Source organism: Sander lucioperca, chromosome 6, assembly GCF_008315115.2.
Source record: "Sander lucioperca isolate FBNREF2018 chromosome 6, SLUC_FBN_1.2, whole genome shotgun sequence".
Taxonomy (NCBI): domain Eukaryota; kingdom Metazoa; phylum Chordata; class Actinopteri; order Perciformes; family Percidae; genus Sander; species Sander lucioperca.
In genome coordinates this window covers 20963857-20978250 of record NC_050178.1, presented here as the reverse complement: position 1 = coordinate 20978250, position 14394 = coordinate 20963857, and the positions used below count along the sequence as shown (strand labels likewise).

At 40.1% G+C, this 14394-nt stretch overlaps 1 pseudogene; it reads left to right on the top strand.

The window, feature by feature from the left end:
* The first annotated feature begins 6239 nt into the window (after window positions 1–6239).
* On the top strand, window positions 6240–13143 carry LOC116052980 (annotated as a pseudogene).
* Window positions 13144–14394: the final 1251 nt, after the last annotated feature.

Below are 14394 nucleotides of genomic sequence, written 5' to 3'. Positions count from 1 at the left end.
TGTATTTGTCATTGTTTCCAAGAAGCACAATCCCCCGCCCCTGGCCCACCCACTTTCCTTTTTTTTTCTTCTCTCTTTTTTTTTTTTTTTAATAGCCAGGATGTATAGAGCAGCACTCAGAGGGCAACCCTGTTTCACCCATCTCTCTACATTAAAGGGCTCTGTTAGAACACCATTTACATTTATACGAACACTAGATTTAACATACAGACATCTGATTAAATGGATAAAACTTTCTGAAAAGCCATAAGACTTCATTACAGCCCATAAATATTCTCTGGAGATATAATCAAAGGCTTTTTTTTTGGTCCAGCCCGATTATATAGAAGTCTTTTTTATCAGGCTTTTTGATCATTTCTCTCAATGTGCAGAGATTATCCCACATTAAACGGCCTTTTATGTAGTTATCAATGTCATTTTTTTCACCTTTATTATACAACAAACACATTACACCCTGATGAAAGGATTCCCCCATACAGCCACTGTTCAGACCTTCATTATACATCTCTGTGAGGACGTATGTTACATCATCAATATTTAACTGATAAAACTCTGTAACCCACTTTCCCTCTGCTCTCCGTGTGGCCTCCGTGCAATGTCTGCTGTTTTTGTCATACCAAGGGGGAAGGGAAGAGGGTATGTTGAAACACCAATAAAACCAAGCCCAGATTTAATGTTGAAAGAGTTCTGTATCAGCGTTGATGATGTGACAAAGGTCAGACTCAGTCCAACGAGTGAGACTGCACACACACACACACACACACATACACACACACACACACACACACACACACACAGACGAACGATAAGAAGCGCTGCTTCACTTCGTCTGATGGAAGGTGAAGTTCCTTTTCTACGCAGACCTGCTGAGGACAGAAGAGATGCACACTGATGGCTGAAAGTTCAGTAAGTGGAGCTATGATTGGTTGAGATGATGTCATTGATTGTTGTTTTTGGAGAAACGGTTGAATTGACGGTGAAAGTGTGACTGTTTAAAGCTGTGAATCAAGATGGCCGCCTGTGTGAGCAGCAAGCAGAGAGAAGTCCAGATAAAGTGTTGCTTTGAATGAGAAAGATGAGTTCAGTGTGATTTAGGGTCTGTCAGGGCTCTCAGATATGTAGGGGAAGGTCCCAGACGGGTCGCGGATTAGGACTCAGGAATCACTTTGTTGCTGCGCTGAAAACAAGCTGCGATGTAACGTTATTGGGCAACTGATACATCTCTTCAACCACAGTTAAAACGTAACTCTCACCAAAATGCAACCTAGGGTCTTTTTGTGAATGTATTGAGTCAAACCTTCGTTTAAAAGCATAATTAGGACGGAAACGCCACTTTTAAGATTCACCGTGTTGTTGTTTTGGGTCAAATGGTCTTTTGAATGGGAGTGCTAGGGGCACTACTATGATCAAATCAAAATCACTATTTTTAAACTACTAAGAAGGCTCGACACAACATGAAACTTTGCTCCAAGTATCACCAGGGGCTCTACACCTTAACGAAAGCGTTGAGAACATTGTTTGTGTTCACAGAGTTTACTAAAAAGAAAGGTTTTGAACAATTCACTTTAGCAGTTGGTGTTTCTGCTCACCGTCATCTCGCCAGTCAAAAAGTGTCTTGGAACAAATTTTTATGTTGTGTCGAGCCTTCTTAGTGTTATAAAAATAGTGATTTTGATGTGATTATAGTAGTGCCCCTAGCTCTCCTATTCAAAAGGCCATTTAACCCAAAACAACAATACGGTCAATCTTAAAAGTAGTGGTTCTGCCCTAATTATGCTTTTAAACGAAGGTTTGACTTGTGTACATTCACAAAAGGACCCTAGGTTGCATTTCGGCGATAGTTACGCTTTAAGTTTAGACACTAAAACGACTAGTTAAAGGTCCAATATGTAATACTGACAGCTAGTGTTTAAAATAGTTACTGCAGTACAAATTCAAAATACTGGAGAGAGTCGTATCCCCGCCCCCTCCTGCCCAGACTCGAAGTTCACGTTGGTTGCCAGGCTGAGACCGCAGCATCCAACAATTTTAGACAGCGGAGTAGCTAACGTTAGATGCTGGCTATATTGACAGTCATAAAAGCCCGTGCTCACGCGGAGCTCTGTACCCAACTGACAGGCACACTTTTTTTCAGCTTAGAATCACAGTAGGAACCGCTAAAAACCTGACAACCTCGCCGTCCTCTCCAAACGCCAGGATAGGAACTGCTAAAAATAGCACTAACTTGCCGTCCTATTCCACCCGACTGAACACAGTTCATTGGCTTAGAATTGCGGCAACAATTGCGGCAACAATCGCTAAACACACTGCAAACTCACAGTCCTCTCTTCCCGATTCACAGCCTCCCTCTCTTGGCTTAAAATAACTCACCATTGTACACGTTGAAAACAGCTGTTTACTCCGGTAACGTTAGCAGTTAGCAGGGTTAGCATGGCGTCATTAGCCAGGACCAGTCTGGATCACTTTACTGGCTGTGTCTCAATTGTTTTTGCGAGTAACCAACTCGGGTACTAGATATCAATGTGAGTACACAAATGTTTAAATTACATAAAATGCCCGTCCCTTGTAGCTGTGATAAATTAGCCCGAAGCTAATGCTTACCTGTTCAGGAGTAAATTAGCCAAATCAGCGTTTTTGGGCTCTAAACTGTCTCCATCTTTCAAATAGATCTCCAATATTTACCCGGGGTTTGTTACATCTCTGGTCACGCAACTGTTAGAAACACGCCGTTTTTTTTATGTCATGTAGAATCTATCTCCGTTGATCCCGTTCGCTTGTGTGCTGCTTTCATGGCTTTACTAACGTTACAGCAACAGCGCGCTGGGTTTACGTTTTTACAGGTATATCTGGCAACCCGTCCTGGCTGTCAAACTGGGCCGTTGATAACAACACACAGGCAAAAAAAATAAACATAAATTCTGTCACGGAAAGTAAATTTAAAAAAGAAAAAATACTGACATTAGCATTGTTGTCAGAAAAGATAGTATTTCAGTTTAACATGTTTCCTTAATATCTGATGAGGCATTGGTGTCATTTTTTGATTTATTACAGTAAATATATTACATATTGGTCCTTTAAGATTAGAAAAAACATTGTGGTTTGGGTTAAAACAATACCCAAGGACATTAACACCTGTTTCCTGGGTGAAAGTCTTGTGTTTTCTCCTTAACTTCTTCAGGACATGAACACCAGTTTCCTGGGTGAAAGTCTTGTGTTTTCTCCTTAACTTCTTCATGACATGAACACCTGTTTCCTGGGTGAAAGTCTTTTGTTTCCTCCTTAACTTCTTCAGGACATGAACACCGTAAAGGCAGTGAGATAAAAACATTTATTTTATTTATTTATTTAGAGAAACAGGGACAGCGTACAATAAACATTAACCTCAAGAGGAGAGATACATAGTACCAGGTTTTAGCTCAAGAGCTAATTTTCACCCGTAGTCCCTGGGCAGGCTGATCGTAGCTAAAATACATAATACATCATACATACATGAATAGTAAACTTTACATTGACCAAATAAATAATATAAAAAAGGTCATATTCAAACCTTTCATGTACTCAAATCTACTCTTTTAGACCTCAGAACACACACTTACACATACACACACATATATATATCCGGTCACATGTGGGTACAAATTTGATTTGACAAAAGCCATGTCTTTGCCTGTCTTGCAAATGTGTAAGAGTTTGTGCTTCTTATCAGCTCTGTAGGCAACATATTCCACTGACGAGCGGCCACACAAGAAAAAGCATTTATTCCAAATGTTGTCCTGTGTTTAGGGATCCTGCATTCACCTCGCACTGTAGATCTAGTTGCTCGAGCCGTTATTTCAGAGCCCAAAGATATGAATTCTTTTAGTGGGGGAGCAGCGGTGTCATGGAGGATTTTATACATCAAACACAGATTTGTGTGGATTATCAGATTTTCAAAGCTAAGAAATTTGTATTTTACAAGAATATGACAGTGATGGAATTGTCTGCCTTTCTTATCATGAATCTTTAGAGAGCTTTTATATAATGACTCAAGTGGCCTGAGGGCAGTTTTAGTAGCCTGTGACCAACTTGTCATGCAATAACGAAAATGTGAAACAATCATTGCATTTAGATAGGCCCCTGAGGCCTCAGTTGTAAGGGAATTTTGAATGTATCTAAACTGTGCCATATTAAATCTAATTGTATTTGATAACTTTTTATGTGTTTTTTAAAACCTAAATTTGGTTCCAATATGACACCTAAATATTTTACCTGTTCTGGATTTGAAATGATTTGTCCATCAATTAAGAGCTTAGGGCAATTTTGTGTTTTATAACGATTTGTAAAAAAAATCGAGACAGTCTTATCTAGATTTAAGGTGAGGCATGAGTTTTTCAGCCACAAAGAGACTTTCTTCATCTCTCTGGTCAGTTTTTGAGCGACTTCTTCCGCAGTTTTACTATGTACATATAGTACCGTATCATCAGCATACATAATAATTTTGCTCTTACACACAGTTGGCAGGTCATTTATGTATAGTGTAAACAGCAGGGGGCCCAGAATGGAACCTTGTGGCACCCCCATGCTGCAAGGTCTTAAGGGTGATTTTGTATTGTCAACCGCAACACATTGTTGTCTGTCATTAAGGTATGATTGAATCCATGCTATTGTGTTTATGTCAAGAGAAAAATCAGATAGCTTGCTGATGAGAAGCTGGTGATTAACTGTGTCGAAGGCCTTTCTCAAGTCAAGAAAGACCGCCCCTGCCAAGTCAATGAGGCATTTTTGTCCACGAAGGTGTCCAGAGGGAGTATCTGGAACTAAATAAAAAGTACTAATGCAATCAAATCAGTTTTGTTGATAATCTTTGACATATCCAAGACTCTAATCACCACCACAGGAAAATAATTAATGTTCTGTTGGGTTTTTCATAAATAATAATTACTTTAAGAATTAAACTGGCATTTAAAGGGTTAAAATCATTTAAATGATTGAATGTTTGGTAGTGTTGAGCAAGTTAGAAGTTGTTTAAGTGATTTATGAAAAAAAAAAGCAGAAAAAAATATTGCTATATCATGACTTAATAACAGTTTTTTGGACATGTACATTTTTGCCACAAAGGTGTCCAGAGGGAGTATCTGGCACTACGAAAAAATACTAATGCAATCAAATTAATTTTGTTGCTAATCTTTGACATATCCAAGACTCTAATCCCCACCAAAGCCCCATCTCCATATTATTCATTATATGGAGAAAAAAAAATCATTTTTTGTGTTTGTTTTTTTTTATAAATAATGAAATACTTCAAATAAATAAACTGGCATTTAAAGGGTTAAAATCCTGAAAATGATTGAATGTTTGGTAGTTTTGAGCAAGTTAGAAGTTGTTTAAGTGATTTATGAAAACAAAATGTGTGCATGTACATTTTTGCCACAAAGGTGTCCAGTGTTTGTAAATTTGAGGAGGGCATGAGGGTTAACTTGTGTGTGATAAAATTGGTGTAGTCATCATTTGAATATCTATATATGCTATACTGTGCACCCTTGTTTGAGTATGCTGCTTCATTCAGTTTATGCAAATAGAAATTAGATAAATATTATAGATACAATAATAGTTAGATAAGTTTGATAAAATATGAACTGCATGCCTAAAGTATATTTCTCATATATAAAATGTACATTAAAGGTCGATGGTAAATAGTAAAAAGTCTCAAACGTGGCTTTTCATGGGGAAGCAAAGTAAATGCCTCCTGCATCTGTGTGATTCAAATTCAGTAAATAAGTTTGTCATAAACAGGGTTGGGCAAACAAAGCAAAACACAAAATAAAAACGCACAACCTTTGTAGCAGCTTCTTTGAAAATCATTCCATTTTATTCGTACATAATTAGCCTGACAGGAGTCAACAATCTGCCAAACATTCTGCATTCAGGCTGTTATGTTACAAAGACTATTGGACATTCACATATTAAGTTTTATCTTATACAGTATATCCAAGATCCTGTAGGACTTCCAGCTCCAGACTGAACTCACCACTATCACACCAAATGCCTGCTCTCGGGGGGGAATTGTTGGGTCTAAACTCCACCTGTGTGTGAATTGAGATAACTTCTGTTATGATTTCACACTATAAATACAATTTGAATTGAAATTGAAGAATGAATATGAGAAGTTTGGAAAATACCAACGTCTTAGGGGGGAGCTAAAAAAAAGATGTAGAAAGTGAAGATGTTTTTTTGGTTTCTTTTGGATCTTTGCAGGGACCAAAGATGGCAACGCCTCAAGAGGTTGTCTTGGGAACTTTAGAAGATTTGGGAGACAATGACTTTGAAAAATTTAAATGGTACCTGCAGCTGAATGGGGATGTTCTCGACCTACAATATCAACACTATTAAAGTGACCAGAATAGTTTTAATGAAGATAAATCAGAATGAGCTATTGAAGAATTTATCAAACACCATCTCAGAACCTGCAGGTCAGTCATAATATTATTAATTAGAAAATGGATGTAACAAAAACTCAAACATATCACAATGTCTATAACAAACATTAGCTTTGTAGCCAATGTCTCCCTCTTATCTACAAAAATATACATATATATTGTGCTTACAACAACAGAACAAGTTACCAAAGCAAACATCTACGACAGAAACAAAAATATAGTGTCTACAAGAACAAAGTTGATGAAACAAAGTCAGACAATCCAGTTTTTGTTGCCTCTTCTGGTTAACAATTGCACACACAGATGCCACTGTGAGAAACACCTTAGACAATATTAATTCCCATCCCTCTGTAATTAAGTCATACACCTTCTGGTTTCTTTGGAGACCACAGAGTTAATAGATGGATGACTCGGACACACAAAATATCAGTTGTTGTTGGGGAATAATAAGTCATTTTAAATAAGTTAATCTCTTAAATAGATTTCAGGAAAACAGAAATGTGCACAGACATTAACTGCAACAACCCTTCATGGATTTCATTGTTTTATGTTTTCAGAAATTCTTGATTCATGCCAGCGAAAAGTCAAATCCAACTCGCAAAAGAAGTTCCAGTGTGTGTTTGAGGGAATTGCTAAAGCTGAAAAGAAAAAAACCCTTATGGATCAGATGTTCACAGAGATCTACATAACAGACGGGGGGACTGAAGAGGTCAATGATGAACATGAAGTCAGACAGATTGAAACATCATCCTGGAAACCAGACAGACCAGAAACAATAATCAGATATGAAGACATCTTTAAAACTCCACCTGGAAGAGATGAACCGATCAGAACAGTGATGACAAAAGGAGTGGCTGGCATCGGGAAAACAGTCTTAACACAGAAGTTCACTCTGGACTGGGCTGAAGACAAAGCCAACCAGGACATCCAGTTCACATTTACATTCACCTTCAGAGAGCTGAATGTGCTGAAAGAGAAAAAGTTCAGCTTGGTGGAACTTGTTCATCGCTTCTTTAGTGAAACCAAAGAAGCAGGAATCTGCAGGTTTGAAGAGTTCCAGGTTGTGTTCATCTTTGACGGTCTGGATGAGTGTCGACTTCCTCTGGACTTCCTCAGCACTGAGATCCTGACTGATGTTACAGAGTCCACCACATTGGATGTGCTGCTGACAAACCTCATCAGGGGGAATCTGCTTCCCTCTGCTCGCCTCTGGATAACAACACGACCTGCAGCAGCCAATCAGATCCCTTATGAGTGTGTTGACATGGTGACAGAGGTCAGAGGGTTCACTGACCCACAGAAGGAGAAGTACTTCAGGAAAAGATTCAGAGATGAGGAGCAGGCCAACAGAATCATCTCCCACATCAAGACATCACGAAGCCTCCACATCATGTGCCACATCCCAATCTTCTGCTGGATCACTGCTACAGTTCTGGAGAAGGTGTTAAAGACCAGAGAGGGAGGAGAGCTGCCCAAGACCCTGACTGAGATGTACATCCACTTCCTGGTGGTTCAGTCCAAACGGAAGAATGTCAAGTATGATGGAAAATCTGAGAGGGACGCACACTGGAGTGAAGAGAACAGGAAGATGATCAAGTCTCTGGGAAAACTGGCTTTTGAGCAGCTGCAGAAAGGCAACCTTATCTTCTATGAATCAGACCTGACAGAGTGTGGCATCGACATCACAGCAGCCTCTGTGTACTCAGGAGTGTTCAAACAGATGTTTAAAGAGGAAAGTGGACTGTACCAGGACAAGGTGTTCTGCTTTGTCCATCTGAGTGTTCACGAGTTTCTGGCTGCTCTTCATGTTCACCTGACATTCACCAACTCTGGAGTCAATCCGCTATTGGAGAAACAGAAAACAACCTGGTTGTCTAAAGTTTTCATAGACAAATCAGCACAGTTCTACCAAAGTGCTGTGGACAAGGCCTTACAGAGTCCAAATGGACATTTGGACTTGTTCCTCCGCTTCCTCCTGGGTCTTTCACTGGAGACCAATCAGAATCTCCTACGAGGTCTATTGACACAGACAGGAAGTATGTCAGAGACCAAGCAGGAAACAGTCAAGCATATCAAGAAGAAGATCAATGGGAATCTGTCTGCAGAGAGAAGCATCAATCTGTTCCACTGTCTGAATGAACTGAATGATCGTTCTCTAGTGGAGGAGATCCAACAGTCCCTGAGATCAGGACGTCTCTCCATAGATAAACTGTCTCCTGCTCAGTGGTCAGCTCTCGTCTTCATCTTACTGTCATCAGAGAAAGATCTGGATGTGTTTGACCTGAAGAAATACTCTGCTTCAGAGGAGGCTCTTCTGAGGCTGCTGCCAGTGGTCAAAGCCTCCAACAAAGCTCTGTACGTGCACACACAACTACTCAGATTAAATATAGTTTTTCTTCTTCCTGACGTTTTCTTGTTTTTGTTTTCTTGTGTGTTGCTGATTCCTCTTCAGGTTAAGTGGCTGTAACCTGTCAGAGAGAAGCTGTGAAGCTCTGTCCTCAGTTCTCAGCTCCCAGTCCTCTAGTCTGAGAGAGCTGGACCTGAGTAACAACGAACTGAAGGATTCAGGAGTGGAGCTGGTGTCTGCTGGACTGAAGAGTTCACACTGCAGACTGGAAACTCTCAGGTTGGTGTACAGCTGTTTCATGAGCTCTTATTTTCTTCATAGAATAATTATTGGATGGACACAGTGGCTTCAGTTCTCAGCTCCCAGTCCTCTAGTCTGAGAGAGTTGGACCTGAGTAAGAAGTTAAATGATAAGTCTCTAGTCCATTTCATGATTCTGTATTAGATGTGGCAGCAATACCATATTGAAGGGGTTCACTGACTCTGTAGCTTGTCACCAGGATAGTGTTTCTGTTCATGAACCAGACATTTTACTTGGATATACAAAGAGCAGGTTTATTACAGGACTTCAGAACACTATTCTCCATCAGTGACCGTTTTTGTTGCTGTTATGAGCATCTAATGTGTCTAACGTGGGCATGTGTGTGTGTGTGTTTTTGCAGTCTGTCAGGCTGTCTGATCACAGAGAAAGGCTGTATTTCTCTGGTCTCAGCTCTGAGCTCCAACCCCTCCCATCTGAGGGAGCTGGACCTGAGCTATAATCATCCTGGGGACTCAGGAGTGAAGCTGCTGTCAGCAGGACTTAAGGATACTAACTGGAGACTGGAAACTCTCAGGTATGGACAGATAGACAAAACAGTTCCTCTTCCACTAACCGAGGAACTCTGGTTTATGTTTAATGGAGGATCTGAGTGAAGGGGTATGAAGTTGATTGTGACTATTTCTTCCTGCAGGGTGGACCATGGTGGACCGCAGAGGTTGAAACCTGGTGTGAGGAAGTGTGAGTGTGTTTTAAGTTTGATTTCTTTTTTTCCACTAATTGTCAGGGAAAATGCACATTGATCAACATCCCTGTAAATGTGCCAAAAGGCAAATGTTCACCTTTTGTCCCTCTGCCTGATGTTAAATATAAAATAAAAAAATAAAAACATGTCAGATGAGAACCGGAGAAAGTAAAACATCTGAACAGAATGAAGAGCTTAGAGGAGTCAGGCAGCATCATGCAGTAATGAATAATGCAGACAATGAATACAGACCAATGTTAAGCAGACAATCAGCACAAGCAGTTAAAACAAGACAACATCAAAATCTCATTACAGAAAATGGGTAAAACCAGAAGAGACACAATCTGACAGACAATCAGCACAGGTAAAATAAGACTGCTGGTTGGGGTTGGATTTTGTTTAGCAACATCTTGCCTGACGTGTTTTTTTAAGAGAGTTGAGTCTAAAGGCAGATTTCTGCTTCTGCGTAGGCTCTACGCAAAACTTTCACAGTAGCCTACGTAAGTGGCCTGAGTGAGTGGTAGGGAATGTGAGAGAGCGTGACTCGCATTAGCTTGGGAGCGACTACCTACTGTAGCGGTGTAGATGGAGAAACAAAGTGTCTCCCCTGTTCTTTCTTACCACAGTGGGAAATCTGTAGCAGGAAAAGTGAACCCTCTCCTAATTTCATGTTGTTTATGGAAAAAGGAGAGTAGGAGAGTAGCAGAAATGCGATGCTACCAAGCTACGACCGAGCGGACCAATCACAGTTGCTTCGCCGTGACGTGTAGTTACGTGTTTGAGAGACGCAAGAATCTGCAATCAACGATGTGATGACGTCCATTATCTGTGTCAGTTTAAGACCAGATTACTTTTCATTTTCGTGAGTGAAGTACATTGATGAATTTCTAGAGTTTCTGTTTTAGTGGCTGGAAAGATGTTAGAACTCAATCGATCGATTTAAAATCCACAAACACAACAAACTGAACACGATGATCCAACAGAACTAATCAATACATTTCATCAACAGTGGAGCCAACCAAGGTTATTATAGTTTTGCATTTTTCATTAGTTTTTATTTTTATTTTCGTTTTGACTTTTTGTTTTCAAATTCAGTTTAGTTTTAATTAGTTTTTAAATCGGGTTTGCTAGTTTAGTTTTTATTTTTTGAAAATGCTTAGTTTTAGTTTAGTTTTTATTAGTTTTAGTCTTAGTCTTTTTTTGTAATATGGGTTATTTGTCGGGGGATTCAAAAAGGTCAGAAAAAGTATTGTGTAATAATAACTCAACAAAAACATCATACAATTTTAGTAATATGTATTCACAATGTCTTCAACAATAACACCAGTAAATAAAATGTAGCCTACATATGGTCAGAAATATGTGAACAGTCTACACAAGACGCAGTATGTGCCAAATGTGTAAGTGACGTGTTCCAGGAAAAAAACCTAAATAGCCAACAGACTAAAGAAGACAGACATAAACAGGTGTTTTGAACTTTGGTTCGAGTAAAGTGGTGAACTTTTTGAAGTCAATCCAGTCACACAGCGAACCTAGGGGTTATTAACTGTTGTGTACCTACTCTGTTGCTCTCTGGGACATGTTTTCATGCTAATCGAATGAGTTTGGAGCTTTAACGAGGCTACTGCAGACCCCTGGTTAGCTTACAATGCTAGTATGTAGGGCATGGGGCCACTCAAATTATATCGCTATTTAATACCACTAAAAAGGCTCGAAATATCACCACACTTTAACGTTAGCATAATTAGGGTCCCTAAATGTGAACCGAAGCATTGACAACGTTGTAAGTGTACAGATAGTTCGCAAGACAGTCGCGTTCATGTTTACTTGCGGGAGACACACAAACAGAGAGAGACACACACACAGACACACAAAGACACAAACAGATACAGACACACAGAGAGACACAAAGACACACACAGATACAGACACAGAGACACACACACACACACAGACACACACAGAGAGACACAGACACACACACACAGAGAGACACACACACACACACACAGACACAGACACAGATAGAGGAGGAGAGAGGAAAGCCTTAATACTATCATTAGTGTAGCATGGAAACTGTACCATTATTCTTCTTTTCAGCGTTTCTCTTGATTCAATGAAAAAGCTACTATATTGACGAAAATATTCTTCTTTAAAACCATGTTTTTATTTTTAAGTTGTTTACAATCAATACCAATATCAATATTACCAAAATACCTTAAAACATAATTACTTCTTTTGAAAAAGTGTCCCCATATAAAAGAAATACAATGCTTTTGTACACTTGTTAAAGTAGCTGATCATAATGACACACACACACACACACACACACACACTCACAGACACACACAGACACACACACACACACACACAGAGACACACACACAAACACACACACACACACACACACACACACACACACACACACATAATTATATCATGATGTTAAAAATGTAGAGGAGGGAAAGAAAAGAAGAAAATAATTCATATTTCTGTTTATTTTACTCTAAACTTGTTTATATTTTCATGTAAATTAGGTTTGTTGACCATAAATTCCAAAGAATACGTGTAAAACTATCAAACTAGTGGTAATGAGTTGTAATGAGTTGACTAGAAGGTGTAAATAGAATTGGGTGATATTTTATACTTCATGCTTTATAAACAGGAAACAGACCAGGTCAGTTTGATGGGAAGACAACACAAGAGTTAATAAATCAACAGATGATAATCTGCTGCTGTGTTGTGTCTGTTTCTCTCCATCAGATGTCTGTCAACTGGAACTCGACACAAACACAGTGAACAGAGACCTCAAACTGTCTGACAACAACAGGAAGGTGACACGTGTGTGGGAGGATCAGCCATATCCTGATCATCCAGAGAGGTTTGACTCCTGTCTTCAGCTGCTGTGTAGAGATGGTCTGACTGGTCGCTGTTACTGGGAGGTTGAGAGGAGAGGAGATGTTGATATATCAGTGAGTTACAGAGGAATCAGCAGGAGAGGAGACAGTGATGACTGTAGGTTTGGACATAATGATCAGTCCTGGTGTCTGAGCTGCTACAATGATATTTGTTACGATGTCTGGCACAATAACAGAGAAACATCCATCTCCCCCCCCTCTGTCTCTGGTGGAGTAGCATCCTTCTTCTCCTCCTCGTTCTCTCGTAGAGGAACATCCTTCTTCTCCTCCAATGTCTCTGAGAGAGTAGCAGTGTATGTGGACTGTCCTGCTGGCTCTCTGTCCTTCTACAGAGTCTCCTCTGACTCATTGATCCACCTCCACACCTTCAACACCACATTCACTCAGCCTCTCTATCCTGGGTTCAGGATCTGGTCTTGTTCTGGTACCTCAGTGTCTCTGTGTCCTCTGCAGGACTGAGAGTCTCTCCTGGTTGCTCAGTGTCTCTGAGTCCTCTGCAGGACTGAGAGTCTCTCCTGGTTCCTCAGTGTCTCTGAGTCCTCTGCAGGACTGAGAGTCTCTCCTGTGGACAGAAACACTGACTGAACATCAGCTGCTGAAATCAAAGTTCAGTCTGTTCACCATCACACACACTCTCACTGAGAAGCAGATCTGAGACTCAAACACAAAACATTAATTTCTCTGACTATTTCTATGCCGTTTTTCAAACTTTTTGTCGCCTTATTACCCAACGTTTTTGTCGCCTTGTTTTTTTTCTCGTTTCACTTTTGTTGTGTTTTTTCCTTCCTTTTGGTGTTAAATATTTTGGCTGCGTATTTCCTGTATTTCCACACACACTCGGCACTAGGGCTGAAACGATTCCTCGAATAACTTGAATAATTTGACAGACATTCGCAAAATTCTTTGTCTCGAAGTTTCGTTAAATCAATGTAATTAAGGTTGTTCGGCTCACTGTGTTTCCGCACGGAGGATTATTACTAGCGCACAACAGGCTGACGCTTCTGTGGACACGAGACTGACGGCCCAGATTACAAATGAACTAAAACGAAAATAGGGTCTAAGAGAAGAGACAGGCAAGAGAAAACGACAGAAAGTTTGGGATCATTTTAAGCTGCAAACATGCTTCTACATCATCTCTGTAGAAAACATCCAGTCTACTCATCCATCCACGGAGCGAACCCGACACAAGGTAGCTAACTACCGTCTGCTGCTCTCGTCCACCGCGCTGTTTTACACAACTAGCCTACAGCATGCTACTCTGCTAACAGCCATGTTTTACACAACTAGCCTACAGCATGCTACTCTGCTAATAGCCATGTTTTATATAACTAGCCTACAGCATGCTACTCTGCTAATAGCCATGTTTTATACAACTAGCCTACAGCATGCTACTCTGCTAATAGCCATGTTTTACACAACTAGCCTACAGCATGCTACTCTGCTAATAGCCATGTTTTACACAACTAACCTACAGCATGGTACTCTGCTAATAGCCATGTTTTACACAACTAGCCTACAGCATGCTACTCTGCTAATAGCCATGTTTTACCAACAAGCTAAAACGAGAGCTGTTGGTTTGTAGTCTCACTGTTTATTAGTTTGCTACTAATCTTTGGAAACTTAGCTGCTGCCGGAGACAAACCGGCTCCCCCCCCCAGCATCATCATGCCGGTGATGTCTGCATTCTTTATTCTTTCTCCTTGCTGTGTA